This window comes from Zalophus californianus, chromosome 1, assembly GCF_009762305.2.
Source record: "Zalophus californianus isolate mZalCal1 chromosome 1, mZalCal1.pri.v2, whole genome shotgun sequence".
Lineage (NCBI taxonomy): Eukaryota > Metazoa > Chordata > Mammalia > Carnivora > Otariidae > Zalophus > Zalophus californianus.
The window spans coordinates 99,101,234-99,120,280 of NC_045595.1; the positions used below are offsets into that span (position 1 = coordinate 99,101,234).

The 19,047-nt window shown below is 37.8% G+C and overlaps 1 protein-coding gene and 1 pseudogene across 6 annotated transcripts in view; one reads left to right on the forward strand and one right to left on the reverse strand.

The window, feature by feature from the left end:
- SLC9A9 (solute carrier family 9 member A9) overlaps positions 1 to 19,047 on the reverse strand; it is a 707,437-nt gene that overhangs the window by 356,641 nt on the left and 331,749 nt on the right. The gene's annotated exons all lie outside the window — the stretch shown is intronic.
- Positions 8,047 to 13,088, forward strand: LOC118357245 (annotated as a pseudogene).

The window sequence follows — 19,047 nt, forward strand, 5'->3', positions numbered from 1 at the left end:
GATGGCTCTCTCTGGGGTACGCCAAGTTATGCCCAGCCCTGTGTGACTGGGAAGTAAAGCATCCTGCCGATGGCCGTGTGAGTAAGCTTGGAAGTGTAACTTTCATTCCTACTTGAGTCTTCAGAGCCTGCAGTGATGGCCAATAGATTGACTACAACCTCATGAGAGACACTGTGAGACAACCCAGCCTAAACAGTCCCTCAGAAACTGTGAGATAAATGTTTGCCCTATGAAGCAGCAAAGATTTGAGGTAATTTGTTACACAGCAATATATAACTAATAGTTACTTAGGCTCCAGTTTTGTTTTGCATCGTATCATCAGTTCTTTAAAGAACTATTATAGAACTATTATAGTAGTGGTTTTGTTCATTTGGGGATTGTTGCTTTACTTCTAGATTTTATTGAGGGTGGATTTTAGAAGGTCAATTTGAAAAACACTTCTGTGTCTTTCATAAGACTAATCAAGGCCGTTGCCTACTATGCCACTCTATGCCCTATTTTTCATAGAGTTTAATAACAAAACAACACTGGCAAATGATCTGTGTGCTTTATTTAACGAACTTAGAGAACTATATAAAACTTATGTACTTCCGTTTTCACTTTGTTGGCAGGCGGCTCTGAACAAAATTTAGTGCTAATTAAGAACCCAATTTGTGCCAGATACCCATGTTCTTGTTTCTTTTAAGAGATGTCTTATCATCTTTTACGTTTACTTATCCTTTTTGAAAATAAATATTCCTCAGTCCTATAAACCAACTCAAGTCCTTTGTTGAAGTAATTACGCTGAATTCAAAATATTATGAGGTTGCTGAGTGTGTGTTAGGTGCTGAGCAGAGTGCTAGGCTCTAGAAATGCAAAGATGAATAAGACAAGAAGTGGGGCTTCCTCTTAAGGAGGTCAAAACCAAAAACATAAAAAGGTTAAAACCTAGGGATGAACAGCTATGTGGAGGACCAACCATAAAACTAGGTGACAGCCATCATGCTCTTCACGGAGTCAATAAAGCAGGTTGAGAGCGTCAATGAGAAAAAATGACTTCTGACATGAGACAGCAAGCAGAACTGGTCTTGATGAAGAAGAGGCTGGCATTAGGTCTCAGGGACAATAAGAGTTGTCTAGGACGTGGTGAGAAGTTTAGTGTGGCTAAAGCAAGGGGTGGGATGGAGGTAGCAGTGCGTGGGGGTACAAATCAAAAACAACGTGCTGCTGAGTATCTGGGAACACGATTTACATGGAAGAGATTGCAAGACAATAAAGGCTATTTTTTTCCCCATTAGTACTGACCGAATTAATAAATAACTAACCTACCAAGGAATAATAAAGCTATTTAATAAGTTTATAGCACTCCCACTCAGCTGTGATGCTGACTTCTTGCAAAACTAGAAAGAAGAAATAAATTAGAATTGGAAGCATGTCCAATTCTTATTAATTACCCACAGATTCTGTCAAGTTTCCAACAAGAGGCCCACTGATTGAAACAAGAATTAGAGGGAGTTCTGGAGCCTCTGCTTCCAAAGGAACCACCAAACCTCACAAAGATACAAATGCACCAGTACAAAGCAAAAATGAAAGCCTCTTTTCTGCCTGCCTAAATTATGTTCATATTACTACAATTAATGTATATATTTTCTTTCCAGGACCTTGGATTACTCCCCCAAATAAATACACTTCCTTCGGAGCATATCAAAAGAGCAGGATCAGCGTTCCGACCTTAATGAGTTAAAGAAGTGTCTATATGCGGGGCGTCTGGGTGGCTCAGTCTTTAAGCATCTGCCTTCGGCTCAGGTCATGATCCCAGGGTCCTGGGATCGAGTGCCGCATCGGGCTCCCTGCTCGGCAGAGAGCCTGCTTCTCCCTCTCCCACTCCCCCTGCTTGTGTTCCCTCTCTTGCTGTCTCTGTCAGATAAATAAATAAAATCTTAAAAAAAAAAGAAATGTTTATATGCTACAGCATTCAACAGCTAACCAGATTAATTGACCCTTACACATTATTAGGATCTGAATGGTGGTTTATCTGATGGCAATCCACAAACTTTTTTTACTTCTTTAGACCAGAAATTGCAAACTCGGGTGCTTGCCAGGCTGTGCCTACAATGTCAAGGAACAAGCTCTCTGTGGAAACACGGGAAAGTAGTGAGAACTCTAACACCGGAACCAGCGGCTTTTAGTACTAGCACAGGGATGCAGGAGGAACTGTGTTTTCCTGGTTCTTTCTGTTTGCTTGTGTGTTTTTAAAAGACACTAAGCATCTTAACTATTATGTGAAATCAGCCAATTTTTAAATGTTGGAAACTAACATAAACTATTTAAAACAATGCATGGACAAAACAAAATATGTCTACAGATGGAATCTGGCTGATGGCCTACATGTTTATAACTGCAGCTTTAGACAATCATATTAGCAGATATTATCTTTGGCACATATTAAAGGAATTTTACAGAAACCACTTTTAAGACCTCTGTTTTCAATGACCTCATGACATCATTAAGCGCTGACAGGAGTACAGAGCAGTGCTAAGCAAGTTCAGTGTCTTCAGAAAGTTGTTAATAGGTTGTTCCAGCAACCAGTAGAACTAAACTAATGCAGAATTCCCTCCTGTATTAGTGTATATAAATTTATATGTAAGTTATAACAACTTTTAAACACAAAACTGAACTCAAAATAAAGGAACGGGGCTATCCGGGGGTAAGAAACAAAGTGAAAACTCAAGCTCCGTTGGATGTTATTAAAGAAAAAAGCTTCGCAAAAGATGAGTTTGTATGTTTTCTTTAACTGAACTGAAGAACAATATAAACCAACATCCCTCTCTTTTCATTACAACCTTGTTTCACACACACACACAAAATATATATATATGTATATATATATATAAAATAGTAACCACAATGAAGGGAAGACAGAAAATTAAAAAAATCTTTCTTAAAGATTTTATTTATTTATTTGAGAGAGAGAGAGAGAGAGAGAGAGAGAGCACATGAGCGGGGGGAGGGTCAGAGGGAGGAGCAGACTCCCTGCTGACAGAGAGCCCGATGCGGAACTCGATCCCGGGACCCTGGGAACGTGACCTGAGCCCAAGGCAGACGCTTAACCAACTGAACCACCCAGGTGCCCCCAAAAAAATTTAAAAGGAAGAACTAGTACCGTAAGAAATAAAAACAACTGCACAATCTAAAAGACACCAAAAAACAGCTACGTTTAAAATGATTAATAATACCTTAAAAATAAATATAAAACATAATGAAGGAATGTAGTCAATTTGAAAAAGAAACAGACCAAAATTTAGACAGAAACTATAGGCAATAAAACTAAAAACTCAATTGGCACAGCTCAAAAGAGAATCAGAGACCTGAGGAAATCATCCAGAACACAGGCAGATAAAGAGAGAGAAAAAATATAAAAGCATGCTAAGAGTCACGCATAATAAATTGAAATGATGCAACATAGTAATTTACTACTAAGTTACTACTACTGAGATAATTTACTAATCATATATCTTTAGTAAAAGAATCGCTAAAGGAATGGCTTCAGAAAGAAGAAAACTGGACGCAGAGGGAAGAATAGGTACATGCAATGTTAAGCAAAGAAAGTATTAAACATATAAACCAAATCAAGCACTGATTGTAAACATAATCAATTATTGAATGGTTACTAAAATACTAGATGATTAATGACACAAATGATGGAAGGAGTGAAAAGAGTTAAAGCACTTTAATTTCTCAGAATTAGCCAGGATGATGCCAGAGACATTTATTTATTTTAGACTTTGTTGATTATGTATGTTAGGTGAATTATGCATTTAAATTAAGGGTATTGACTAAAATAATAAAAGGGACTAAAATGAATCACTTCATACTGGCAGTACAACAACATCAACAAAGGGATATCAAGAATTCAGTAGTCTAAATGAAAGCAGAAAAGGCAAAAACAAAAAGCATTTATACTGAAAGCACAAAATAAGGTATATGTGTGTGATCAGAGATGAAAATGAGGTTACGTATCATCCTATTCTACTGTGTGTGTATTTATATATATGTACATATATATATTTAAAGATTTATTTCCTTATTTGAGACAGAGAGAGGGAGAGAGAATGAGCAGGGGGAAGGGCAGAGGGAGAGCGGGAGAACCTCAAGCAGACTCTCCACTGAGCGAGGAGCCAGATGCAGGGCTTGATCTCACAAATCTGAGGTCCCAACCTGAGCTAAAACCAAAGATCAGATGCTCAACCAACTGAACCACCCAGGCACCCCTTTATATATATATTTATGTATAATATACAATACACTATATATAATATATTGTGTAATGCATGTATTGTGTATTAAACTATTATGTAATATGTATTACATGTATAAAAGCACAAAGAGATATATACAAGGATATTCACATGGCATTTTTGTAACAGTGAAAATATGGCAACAACTTAAAGGTCCATCAACAGGAAAATGCACAAATAAACAAATATAAATATATTTGTATGTAATATATAGATAGAATATTACACAGCAATTAACATGAATGGATTATATCTAGAATTACCAATATGGCTAAGTTGCTAAAAACATAATGGCAAATGAAAAAAGGAAGTTGTAAAAGAATAAGATAGAAGGCATCATGAATGATAACTTAGAAGTCATTAATAGTCCCCCCTCCCCGCACCCTTCACAATGATTTTCTCTACTAAGGAAGCAGAAAAGCTAAAATATTCAATATCTTGTCCTCTCTTGCAGCAAATGGTGCATCAGTTCCAGTAAATGAGATGTACTAAAATCTTGGGGTATCTTTCCCTTCCCAAATAAAAAGTCAAAACAAGGAAAAGGTTTTTGGCCATTGACTTCCCTCTTTTTCCTTCCTGGAATGTGAACTCCTGAGGTTTGGTAGCCAACTTGTAGCCAGTAGGTAGAAAACCACACACTAGGATGGTGCAACAAGATGATAGATAAGGTCACTATCATCTCTGATGACATGACTAAACCACTCGATCACCACTGAACCACCTTGCCCTAGATTTCTTGTTATGTGAGACAAATAAAACTCAATTATTTAATGCTTGGTAGAGGATTTTTTGGTTACTTATAGATGAATGCAATCTAATTAAAACAAGAAGGTACAACATAATACCATTTATGTAAATCGTTTAAAACACAGATATGTGTTATGTATTGTTTATAGGTACATACAGACATAGGGCATATAAAAAATCATCAGGAAGAACACACACTGACTTTAGGGCAGTGGTTCCCCTCAGAGAGAATGGAGTTAGGCAAAGGAAGTGAATAGGGAGAGGACTACAACAGTAGCTGTATTTTTATTCCTGTAAAAATAGTTCTGGAATAGTATCAATCTTCTAAAACGATCTGGGTAATGAGTACATTTTATTTGCCATCTACTTGTATATAGTTGAATCATTTAAAAAGTTTTCTCTAGAAGAAAAGAAATGTGAAATTATGTAAATTCTCTAGTTATCTAAATAGATCATGGTTGTTGTGTCCTTTGTGGGTACTTTGATCTGTTTCCCCACTCCAGCGAGTTAAAGCAGGGGTGAAGATCAGTCTATTCTTGGTCAGACTGTTCTACATACAGATCTGTTGCAACTGTAGCAAATGATCTAGGAGACAGATATCTGGGAAAGTCTTACGTTGCAACAAGGTAAGTAAATAAAAATTCTGGAGAGAGTGATCTAAGAACTTTAGACATCTGGCTCTAAAGAAAGCAAGCAAGAAAACATGATGATTGGCAGTTGGAGTTGTCAAGGGCAAAGATATGGTATGATGACAAGCCTGAATAAATAAATCCCAGCTCATGGGCCAATTTGCTATAGGGTAGGCCAGCGTAGGATCAATATTTTTTCAATTACATTTAAAAACTATTTCATAATCTAGTATTTGGATGGGAAGCTAGCAATGTTATAGTTGTTAATTTTTAACAAAAGTTTAGCTATACAAGATATGTATTCTCATGGGGGAAAAAACGAAAAAAAAATCGAAGAGCACAGAGGTTATAAAGTGAAAAGTGAAAGACTTTTCCCCTCTGTTCCCAGTCCCCAACCCCCAGTCCCAGGGGTACTATTAATATTTCTTATGCTTCTAGACCTTTTATGCACAGATTAGCAAATAGATATGTTCTCTTTTTCAGAACAAATATGAGATAATACCATACATATTATTCAGCAAATTGCTTCTTAAGTCATGCGTTGGGTGTCTCCCAAATCAGCTCACACAGAATTATATTGTTCTTTTGAATAGTTACAAATGTTGTGTGAAGTTATGTGTATTAAACAAGTTTCATTTTGATGAACATTTAGGTTGTTTTTAATTTTTTGCTTTCATAAACAAGGATGCGATGAATATCCTGTTATAATTCATCTTTTCCCTACAAGATATGAAAATCCACTTTTATCATATTCAAAATACCCACATGTGCTCGGGTTTTCTCCGACTCAATCTCCCATGAAGCTCCCAGGCTTTTCCTTCACAAGCACCAAACTTTGATGGCTAGAGCTTCAAAATACATTTTAGTATCTGGTAGAGGTCGTTCCTCAGCATGAATCAGGACTTTCACAATTTTACCTGTTACTCTTGAATGTTTATGTTTCTAGGTAAACTTTAACATTGTTTTGTTAAATTTAGAATATCCAATCTCTGGGCAGCCTGCCGTTATCACACACCCTCCCTCATGGGGATTTTCTTTCTTCAGAGACTGAACCAGGAATGTTCTGGACTGGGCGCAACAGGCACAGAGAACGAAGAGTGACATGCAGAACTGAACAGAGGTGGGTTAAGCAAAAGTCCATCTAATGAACTGTGAGAACCCCCAGACCCTTTTACACACAGGTCTCTCAAAATGTTGGTAATTGGCTCATGCCTCCTATTTGGAAAAACTGGTTCGCAGATACTTAAATTTGGAGGTGCCACCAAATAAACAGCAGTTTCCCCAACTACCCTTCAAGGAGGTTCACCGGTTGACAAGCTCAGAACTTGTCCCTAACCCATTTCCAGTGCCTTCTTAGGCCTCCCCACTTCCCTTTCTCTTAAATATGGATATTCAGATAGGCCTCTCGGAAGTGGTGAGGAAAAAGAGGGAAGAGAATGAAAAGACAGAAAAAAAAATTTGCAGAAAACAGACACAATTTAATGCACGAAAAAAAAAAATCCTGAAATCTGTTATCAATATTCTGAGGCAAGAGAAGACATTGTATTCATGAAATAAGAATAGAAGTCTAGAAAAAGAAACAACCTAAACATAAGAAGGGGCTTTTGGAAATAAAAATAACAAGAGTTGAAATGAAAACTTCAAAGTTAGAACATAAAGTTGAGTAAATTTCCTAGAAAATGTTTATATTAATAGATACATAGATATTTAGATCAATATAGGTGAAGAATTGAAAGATGAGAAAATGAGATGATCAGACAAATTATCAGACAAATGGCATGAAAAAATTTCCGAGGATATCAATTGATAAATTGGGCTCACCAAATATGAAGCACAGTGAATGGGAAAGAACATTATACCAAGTACATTATTGTGGCATTTCAAAACAAAAGGAATAAAGAGGAAAATTTAAATAATTCCTAGAGATATAAAAAATAAATCACAAAGGTATGAAAGTCATACAGCACTGGATTTTTGAAAGCAGCACTGAAAGCTGGAAGACAAGGGAACATGTCTTAAAATCTTTGAAGTAACCCGGTTTCTAACCTAAAATTCTATAGCCAGCCAAAGTATCATTCCAAGCATGAGAGGACAATAAAACTGTGTTCACCATGCAGTATCTCAAAATAATTGATCTTTATGTTCCCTTTGCAGAAACCTATATTCATGAAACCTATATTCAGGCAGAAACACATATTCATGAAATAGGGACTGGATGTGAAACTATGAAAACAGACAAGTTGCTGAAGGGCATAATATCCAAGAGAGAAACAAAGGTGAAGATAGATTCTTAAGGCTCATTATTGTGATCAGGAGTAAGAAAGGTGGTAAGACAAAATAGCTGGGGGTCTAGGGAAAGACAGAAAGCCGGGTTAGTGCAGGATAGGGAACGGATGGAAATGAGGAGAGTCCTCAAAGGTAGGCCATTGAACAGTTTTTTGTTTTTTTTTTTTAAGATTTTCTTTATTTATTTGACAGAGAGAGAGAGAGTGAGCACAAGCAGGGGGAGTGGCAAGGCAGAGGGAGAAGCAGACTCCCCACTGAGCAGGGAGCCCAATGTGGGGCTTGATCCCAGGACCCTGCCATCATGACCCAAGCCGAAGGCAGTTGCCCAACCAACTGAGCCACCCAGGCGCCCCGTTGAACAGTTGTTGATGTTTCAGAGAAGAAAGGCTGAGTTCCTGGAAAGGGCAGTTTGAACAGAATAAAAGATGGCAAAAAAAAAAAAAAAAAAAAAGAAAAAAAGAAATGGAGAAGCAGGTTTGATTGAGTCCATGGGAAGAAAGCCAGTTTATAGGGGTTAAGGAGGGATATAAGAGAGCTGAGTAATACAACTCATTTGCTAGTTTTGGTGATGGGAGAAAAATTTATTAAAAGTAAAAGTAAATAGTAGTGGCAAGCCAAGGTACTGCTTAAGAAGGGGGAAATAGGAGCACATCTGAAAAGAAATAAAGGAGATGTTGCAAAAGAAAAGATACAACACAATAGAGGGAGAGATGAATTTAGAAATAAAATCTTAAAATGGGCACAGAGGGATGAGGATCTAAGTGAAGGGACTCACTCTGACAAGAAAGAAGGATAATTTATCTGAAATTAGTGAAAAGACAAAGTAGATAAAGGTAGGAACAATTATATGTTATGCTAAGGTCTGGTTGATTGTGTAAAAGTTAATTTATAAGCAATGATTTGGGTATTCCTATAAATTGATGTCTGTAGGAGAAACTTAGAAGGTTGGTAGAAGAACAGCAGTTTGAAGGAGCAAGAAATAGATCTGAAATATGTTAAATGGGTGGAACACCTGGGGCTCAGAAAGTGGTCCTTTCTCGCAAGAGCCACACACTTGCAGCAGAATCTTTAATGGGACCCAATAAAGGAACTTGGTGGTAGAAAACAATTAGTTTACAAGAAATTTATTGAATAGGATTATTTAGTCAGAAGAATAAATTGCTGAAAATAATTATCAACAACACATTTTTTTTTCATGAACAGGTAACTTGGGTGTTCATTGAGTCTGATTTATAACGTTTAGCTTTTAGATATTTTTTGTCAATTTCCAGAATAATTTTCTGTCCTTTCCTTTCTCTTAAGTTTTTAGTTTCTATTTTTACTAATTATTATTGTACCTCTTTGCAATAGTGAAAATTCGCCAATACACAGTAAAATAAAACTAATATCCAACAATAGACGATCGGTTAAATATTCTCAAACACTTTGTATGGTATGATACAATTTCTAAATAAGGTATAGGCATACTTGTTTTGTTGTGTTTCACTTTATCATACTTTGTAGATATTGTATTTTTTTACAATAAAGTGAAGGTTTGTGGTCACCCTATGTCCAACAAGTCTATTGGCACCATTTTTCCAACAGTATTTGTTTACTCTGTGTCTCCATGTCACATTTTGGTAATTCTCACAATATTTCCAACTTTTTCATTACTATTATATTTGTTATGGTGATCTGTGATCAGTGATCTTTGATGTTACTATCGTAACTGTTTGGGGGCATCACTAACTGTGCCCATGTGAGATGGTGAACTTATTCCATAAATGTTGTGTGTGTTCTGACTGCTCCACCAGCTGGCCTTCCCCCTTCCTCTCACCTTCTCCTTGGGCCTCCCTATTCCCTGAGACACAACAATATTAGAATTAGGGCAATTAATAGTCCTACAACGGCCTCTAACTCTTCATGTGAAGGGAAGAGTTGCACATCTCTCACTTTAAGTCAAAAGCTAGAAATGACTAATCTTAGTGAGGAAGGCATGTTGAAAGCTGAGATACTCTGAAAGCTAGGCCTCTTGTGCCAAACAGTTAGCTGAGTTGTGAATGTGAAGGAAAAGTTCTTGCAGGAAATTAAAAGTGCCACTCCTGTGAACACATGAAGGGTAAGAAAACAAAACAGCCTTATTGCTGAAATTGAGAAAGTTTTAGTGGTCTGGATAGAAGATCAAACCAGTCACAACATTCTCAGATGCCAAAGCCTACTCCAGAGCAAGGTCCTAACTCTCTTCAATTCTATGATGGCTGAGAGAGGTGAGGAAGCTATTTTCAAAAGAAAAGTTTGAAGCCAGCAGAGGCTGGTTTATGAGGTTTGAGGAGAGAAGCTCTCTCCATCACATAAAAGTAAAAAATGAAACCACGAGTGCTGATGTAGAAGCTTCAGCACACTATGCAGAGGATCTAACTAAGATAATTAATGTTGCAAGGTAGACAAAACAGCCTTAAAGATGCCATCTAAAACTTTCATAGCTAGAGAGGGGGAGTGAATGCCTGGTCTCAAAGCTTCAAAAGAGAGGCTGACCTTCTTGTCAGGGGGTAATGCAGCTGGTGACTTTAAGTTGAGCCTAATGCTCACTTACCATTCAAAAAGTCCTAGGGCTTTTAAGAATTATGCTAAATCTACTCTGCCTGTGCTCTATAAATGGAACAACAAAACCTAGATGACAGCACATCTGTTTACAACATGGTTTACTGAATATTTTAAGCCCACTGTTGAGACCTATTGCTCAGAAAAGATTCCTTTCCAAATATTACTGCTCACTGAAAATGTACCTGAGCACCCAAGAGCTCTAAAGGAGAAATAAAACAAAATTAATATTGTTTTCATGTTTGCCAACACAACATCCATTTTGCAGCCCATGGATCAAGAATAATTTAAACTTTCAAGTCTTATTATTTAAGGAACATTTCATAAGGCTATAGTTGCCACAGATAATGTGATTCCTCTGATGGATCTAGGAAAAGTAAGTTGAACACTTTCTGGAAAGGAGTCATCATCCTAGATTCCGTTAAGAATATTCATGATTCATGGGAAGAAGTCAAAATAGAACATTAACAGAAGTTTGGAAGAAGTTGATTACAACCCTCACTGATAAGTTTGAGGGGTTCAAGAGTTCTTCAGTGGAGGAGATAAAGACAGATGTGGTGGAAATAGCAAGAGAACTAGAATTAGAAGTGGAGCCTGAAGATGGGACTGAACTGCTGCAATGCCGTGATAAAACTAACAGATGAGGAGTTGCTCCTTATGGATGAACAAAGAAAGCAGCTTCTTGAGGGCGCCTGGGTGGCTCAGTTGGTTAAGCGACTGCCTTCAGCTCAGGTCATGATCCTGGAGTCCCGGCATCGAGTCCCGCATCGGGCTCCTTGCTCAGCAGGGAGTCTGCTTCTCCCTCTGACCCTCTTCCCTCTCGTGCTCTCTGTCTCTCATTCTCTCTCTCTCAAATAAATAAATAAAATCTTTAAAAAAAAAAAAAAAAAGAAAGCAGCTTCTTGAGATGCAATCTACTCCTGAGGAAGATGCTGTGAAGATTATTGAAATGACAACAAAGGATATAAAATATTACATAAACTTGCTTGATAAAGTAACAGCAGGGTTTGAGAGGATTGATTCCAATTTTGAAAGAAGTTCTACAGTGGGTAAAATGCTATCAAGCAGCATCACATGCTACAGAGAAATCATTCATGAAAGGAAGAGTCAATTGATGCAGCAAATTTCTTTGTCATCTTAAGAAATTGCCATAGCCACCCAACCATCAAATAACATGGTCTGTCAGCCAGCAGCCGTCAACCTCGAGACATGACCCCGCCCCCCATTATGACTTGTTGAAAACTCGGATGATGGTTAGCATTTTTAATAATAAAGTATTCTTTAAATTAAGGTATGTACATTTTTTAGACATAATGCTATTGTATACTTAATAGGCTACCATATAGTATAAACATAACTCTTACATGCACTGGAAAACCAAAAAATTCATTTGACTTACTTTATTGTGATATTCGCTCTATTGCAATATTTGCTTTATTGCAGTGGTCTGGAACCAAACACACAGTATCTCCGAGGTATGTCTGTTTATATGTTTATATTATGCATATGTATGAGCAAAGAAATGGTATATATATAATGGTGGCTGTCTTTAAGTAGGTTGGATCATGGTCAGGGGTTCTAATGTACTTATTTTTGCTTGTCTACAATTTGTTATTTTTTTCTAAAGTGCATAAATTACTTTCATTTAAAAGTGGGACAGCAATAAAAACACAAAAAAGGACAAATACTAAAATTTTTCAGACTTGGGTCTTTAGATATTTTTTCTTTAATTTATGAAATTTAAGTTAATCCTTAGTTAACTTCAGCTAACTAGTCTCTTGGGTTATTAGGTTTGTTCTGCATTCTCCTCTTATGCTACCTCATATCCTTTATATAAAAAGTTATCATATAATAACATAGTAAAGGAAAACATTCAATTTTAACCAATTTTTACCCACGATCCATTAAAAACCTTTCCAAACAATTATATCAGACCCAGCCCTAAATGTTGATTATTTAGATTTTTTCAAATGAATACACTCTTTGAACATTTAGTTTCCCTTATATTCTGGGAATGGAGACATAAGTGGGTGGAGAAAACAGCAAAAAGCCAAAAAGATACTCAAAGAAGAAAACAAAGCAGTATAAGCCTGATCTGTGGCACTTCAAAAATCAAACTGATACATGAAAGAAAACCCAGAATGGAATATTCATTTATGGAAAAAATTTTTGATGGATCACTTTGCAGCCAATTAGTCTCCAAAGTTGTTTTAAATTAGATTGTTTTCTTCAAGGTGACTAAGAAGTGTTCTAGGGCCCGGGAGCACGAGTGAAAAAATACACAGCAGGTTAACTTAGAATGGTTCTTGAATGGAAAGTTAAGAGGTCAAGGACAATGATATAGAGGTCAATGTGAAGCTATTAGAGATTAAAGCATGGGGTACTTTTGAGCTGAGTTTGGGTTAATCATCAATGTTAGAAGCATCTAAAAGACAGTGAGTGCTGGCCTTTAATCCAAGACAGCATCTCAGCCTGCCCCACATGGGCTGGGTCACTTCAGAGTTGCGCTGGCCTTGTCTCCACATAGACAGTGATTGCCATCGGCAGCATCAAGCTTGAAGAGCAGTAGATATCACTGTGTAAGACAGAACAATAGCTAAACTTTGCATTGAGCCTGTTTCAGTCTCAAACTCTGAAGCCATGTGATTTTGTATGAATGCAGCCCATTTAAGTGGACTATTGCCTTCAAAGTAGGACGAAACTGTGTGCGATCCTATTGCCTTCAGACAATCTCTCTTACTCATGGGATAATCTTTCATGACTAAGCAAGGAGCTGGCATGGCTGAAAGCCAAGCCCTTCAGTCACACTGACCTTCAGGGCGGTATCCTCATGCTCTGACAGGTTTTCAAGAGGAACCTGGCAGTTAGGATGCCAGACCACCAATATGGATGCCCAGTTGAAAACAGAGGTAGGGGTGCCTGGGTGGCTCAGTCAGTTACACATCCGACTCGGTTTCAGCTCCAGTGATGATCTCAGGGTCCTGGGACACGGTGCTCAAGGCAGAGTCTGCTTGGGATTCTCTCTCTCCTTTTCTCTCTACCCCTCCCCTCACTTGTGTTCTCTCTTTCTCCCTCTCTAAATAAATAAATAAAATATTTTTTTTTAAAGAAAACAGAGGTTAATAATTGCTTCTTTGAGGTGATTTCAAGGTTCCCCGACAGAATTGTTTATCAAACCTCAATTTCATAGTGTCCTTTTGTTTATAGCAAAACAGACCAAAATACCTGCAACTAGTCTGATTTGATTTGAAATGACACACACGGGAATTCCCAGCTGATTTGCACCAAGTTACATTTTCACACTTTCCTGAGGGCAAACTCTATGACACCTCTCACTGAAATGTTCTAGCCTGACACATAGAGGGGAGTACTGTTATTTCAATTTGCATATTACACATAAACAAAAGGAAGTACCCCAATAGTAACTTACTTAAAGAACTGCCTTAGAAACCCGAAGCACTTTAAGAAAGCTAAATCAGAGCAATATGGATTTTTTTCCTAATGTAGAAAAAAAGAAAACAGCGGGGGCTGAAATATGTGACAAACAATTTGGGAACAGCTGTGCTGATTGCCATAGTCTCCCAATAATATACTGCTTGTATTCTCTTCTCAGTTTGATTCCTTGACTCCAGGAACTACTGAAAAGATACAAAACATTTTCTTATGGCAAGCTGCTTTTACTGTGATCAATTATCTTCCTCCTGTATGCTGGGCTGTGGTTAGAGTCACATGATTAATGTCTAACTCGGGGGGGGGGGGTCTGAGTATGCTTTTCTTTTTTTTTCCTTTCTTCTCAAAAACCATCTTAGAATCGAAAACTGTAGAAAAGGAATTCCAAATATCAGTAGCAAATGACTAATTTTCTGGCAGCTAGAGACAATACTGAAAAGAAAATTAACTATAAAATCCTGCAGAATTTGTGAAATATTCTGTAATTTCAATATGTTTGAAACCCTGGCAACCAGTCTTCAGAATATAAATCCAAACTTCTCAATTGTTTTTGCAATCACATTGTATGACCACTAAACCTCTCCCAAATATTTATTAAGTGCTACTAAGTAGTATTAAGTAGTAATCCTAGTATTTTTGGTGATTTTATGTATTTTTTACATTTAAAAAATATCATCTGGAATTTGTTTTCATATAAGTTATAATGGTAGAGTTATACTTTCTCTTTTGTCTTTTTGTAATTAGCCAGCTACATGGCCCAACTTCATCTCATTTCCCATTCTTCACTGAATTGTAATGCTGCTTTAAGTATATAATACATGTGCATGCATGTCCACAGACACACATCTGTTTATTTCTGGGTGTTCTATTTTGTTCATTTGACCTGTCCTTTCCTGTACTGCTACCACATTGCAATAATTATAGTAATTGTATCATTCTATTAATCTTTTTTTTCAGGACTGCTTTAGACATTATTGTAACTCATTTTTCTTCCATATGAAATGCTAATAATTTTATCCAATTTTAGAAAAGAGTGGTCATATTGTTTGGGGGAATTACATTACACTTTAAAATTAATTTGTGGAGAAGTAGCATTTTTAATATTGAGCTTTCCTAAGCAAGAATACAGTATATCTCTCTTCTATTAAAATTTTGTAATTCCATTCCTGTAGGTTCTGAACATTAACTGCGTGTGTGTTTTCAATTGCCCACCTGCCCCAAAGCAGCAATCAGTTGCTTGACTGATTCTGGGTTCTCCTTTGTTTCCTATGGGAGTCTTCAACAAGCCATGTGATGAGTACACCGTCTCTGAGGGTTAGGATGAGTATTTCCTGGGCTCAATTTCATGGTTCTGCTTCTGGTTAGCTCTCTAAACAAGTTCCTTTCCTCCTTTGTGCCATGCCTGTATCAATTTCTAATCCCATTTTCCCCCCTCACCCTTGCTACGCATCATTTGGTAAGCTGTATATTTAGGTCTTTGATCAGTCTTTCTGGCTCTCAATCATTTCTGCCTCTCTTTTCTAATGAGCCACAAAGTGTATTCAGAGATACTTCCAGCTTGGGAGAAAATAGACTGTGCAGAGCTCTCTTCTGATTCCAGGCACTTTAATTCATAGTCCTCCAACAGACAATAGAGTACATCTTACTGATTGCCTAATAAAATGAGGAGAAATTGCTCTCTGAATGTGCTATAATTGGATCATGTCTTTGCCCACATGGCATTCAATAGGGATCCAGGGCGATTTAAGGTTTTTCTTTTTTTTTTTTGTCTCTTTATTAGAATGAAAAAGATATAAACCATAGTTAGGACATTGGAAAGTTTCCACTCCTGTGATGAGTGGTAGAACTACCAATTCAGATTCCACATTTATGGTATACTTTTACGTGTCAGTTGGGATACTTGATGTTCTCCCAGATACTATCTGACTATATATCAGTCTGAGCTTTTTAAAGAACAGCTATGGACCCACACATTTGAAATTTTTAGAAAAGGCTACGAAAGCTTAAATCCATGTATTAAAATGACCACAGGAAATAACTCAGAACCAATAAAAATAGTAAAAGTAGCAGGCATCATTTGCTGAGTTTTTACTATGTATTAGGTGCTGTAAACAACTTATGATTTTTGACCTTTACAACAACTGTGTGAGGTATGTATAATTATCCCAGTGTTACAGATGAGGAAAACCTGTTTGGGAAGGTACCTTCCCCAAGGCTGCATATTGTGAATGACAGAAGTAGAAATTGAATCTTTATTGACCAAAGTTTGTTTTCTTTTCAGTACAGTATTCTGCTTCCATTTGCCCTCACCCTTTACAGAATTGTAAGATGTTTAGAGAAATTGATTACCTCGTTTTGTAATGTAAAACATATTAGAAATGGCAAAATTGAAAGAGCCGAGAAACTTCTAGAAGTGCAAAAACTTAGAATTGAAAATATAGGAGAATAGAAAACTAAAAACAAAACAAAACAAAAGAAAAAACCTACCCCCACCAAATGAATATTCTGGAGACATTAAATGAAGAGAAAAATAGTTCTATATGTCCCCCAATAATTTCTGAAGTTATTACTGGATTATGGCATTAAATAGGGTTAAATTATATTCATTCTATTCTGGTTTAAACTGCTGAGAAAGCTTCCCAAAGAATTTTAGAGATAGAAAGGATACTTATGGATCAACATGTTGAGCTGACTTTACAGATATACATAATTGAGGTCCAGAAGGTTTCAGAGTTGACCCAAACAAGTGCTGGTAACTGGCAGAGCTAAGCACAGACCTTTGTTTTCCCAACTCCTGGTTCAGGAGGCTGACCGTTCCTCCTGGCTTCTGCTCCTTACAACACTAAATAACACCTCCCATGAAGCCTCCCCTAAATATGGATAAAGAAAAGAAATCACATTGTTTCTCACTGGTTTTTTTTTTTCCTAAGATTTTATTTATTTATTTATTTGACAGAGGGAGACAGCCAGAGAGGGAACACAAGCAGGGGGAGTGGGAGAGGGAGAAGCAGGCTTCCCGCTGAGCAGGGAGCCTGATACGGGGCTCCATCCCAGGACCCTGGGATCATGACGTGAGCCAAAGGCAGACGCTTAACTGACTGAGCCACCCAGGTGCCCCTCATTGTTGAATTAAATATCTAACTTTTACTTATCTATTATATCAATTACTTCTTTTTGTTCAATAAATTAGATATTAGATAAATGCTTGCTTGATTATGGTCTAATTAGAGAGACAAAGAAATAAGACAACACAGAAAGTTCAGTGTGGTAAAAAGAGTGTTCAAGGAAAAATGGGAGCCCAGAGGACCTCTACTGCAGCTGAGATTTAGAAAGAATCCAGCATAGTTTCCAAGACAGGTGTTCTTAAGTTCAGTCTTGATGGATGCCTAGAAGCCAACCAGGCAGATGAAGGAAGAAATGACATTTTAGGCAAAGAAACGAAATTTATCATCACATGGAGTCTATAGAGAAATATCAGATAGCTTAGTTTAATTAGGCAGTAGTCAGGAAACTACAGCCAGCCATGGACCTAATCCAGCCTATTACCTATTTTTAAAAATAAAGTTTTATTGGAACATAGCCATGTTCATTTGTTTACATGGAGTGTTTGGCTGCTTTAATACTACAATGGCAGAGTTAAATAGTTGCCACAGAGACCATATGGGCTTGTAAAACCTAAAATATTTATCATCTGATGATTTATAGGGAACAAAATTGCAGAACTTTGGATTAGAGGAGATAGAGGCAGAGAGGCAGATGATATACTGATGATCCACGGGCTTCATCTGAATGCCATGTTTTATTTGGCCTGTACATTGTCCTTTTGTTTATTCAAAAGATATATGAAATACTGTCAACATTTAAAAATTAAGAGATTTCACATAAAGATCCAGATTCCTAGCTTCCCTAGAAAAATAATAAACTTTATCCCTTCCGGACCTCGTTTTCTGCATGGCAAGAGTTAGAGCTGAGTAGGAGCAGCCTCTCTCAGAGGACGTGAGGTCTCCATTTTCCCACTGTCCTTCCACTCCCAGCCTACCTGACTCATCTGTCTACTCCGGCCCTTAGGCATCTAAGTTGACAAATTCCAGAAGAAGCTGGAGACAAAGGTAGGGGGTAGGGGTGATTTAATGAATATCTAGGAATGCCTGAATTGTGGAGTTTGGACTTGATCCTGAGGTGCCAGGAACCACCAAAAGGTTTGGAGCAGCCCAGTGACCTCACGAGATTGGTCTTTTAAAGAACAAGACTCTGGTAGCAGCAAGAAAAATGGACTAATGGAGAGAGAGATCGGAAGCAGTGAGGCCAGTTTGGAGGCTGCTGAAGAAGTCCAGGAAAAGACTGAGGAAGGACTTAACTTCGTGTCAGAGGGAAGGTAAAGAAGAAATGAATATTAGGGATATTTGCATGGCAGCCAAGAGCATAGCTGGGACTGAGATGCGAGTAGGAGATGTTAGATTGAAAGAAGCTGGCCACTGCTGTTCTTGCTGGCGTGGTGTGGGGGAGGGCCTTAACACCTACCACTTCCTGAACCCACTTGGATATTTTCGACAGAGTCCTAAAGTCGAGAAGGTATAGGCTCTACCTTGTGAGGCCTACTCATCAACCTGTATCAAGACAGCTTATGCGTCAGGAACTTTAGGAATGACAAATGCTGAAGTGGGGCAGAGAAACTCTGGAAGAGACTATAAAAAGCGTGGGGTCAGGGGCCATGGCCTTGCATACGAGATAGAGGCAGAACATCGGGGCTATTGAAGGGAGGAATGGCTTTGTCAAGAGCCTTGGAGTCCAATGTGCATTCTAGATTTGGAAAGTTAGTAGACAGATGTAGAGAGCCCAGAGGGGCTCCAAGACAGTACTGAATCCATGTGCTTCTTCCCGCTCTTTTGTAATTCTGTCTCCAAAACCAATGGTGTTTCTGATGGTGGGAGAGAGGCTGCCTCAGGACCCACCTGGCCCTGTAACAGGAGGCATACTAATCTTCTCAGCCTCCCTGATTCACTTCTTGCCTGCTGGAAAGCCCTTTAGGAGGCTTCCAGTAAGGATCTATTCCCATCTAATAGTAAGGAGTATCACTA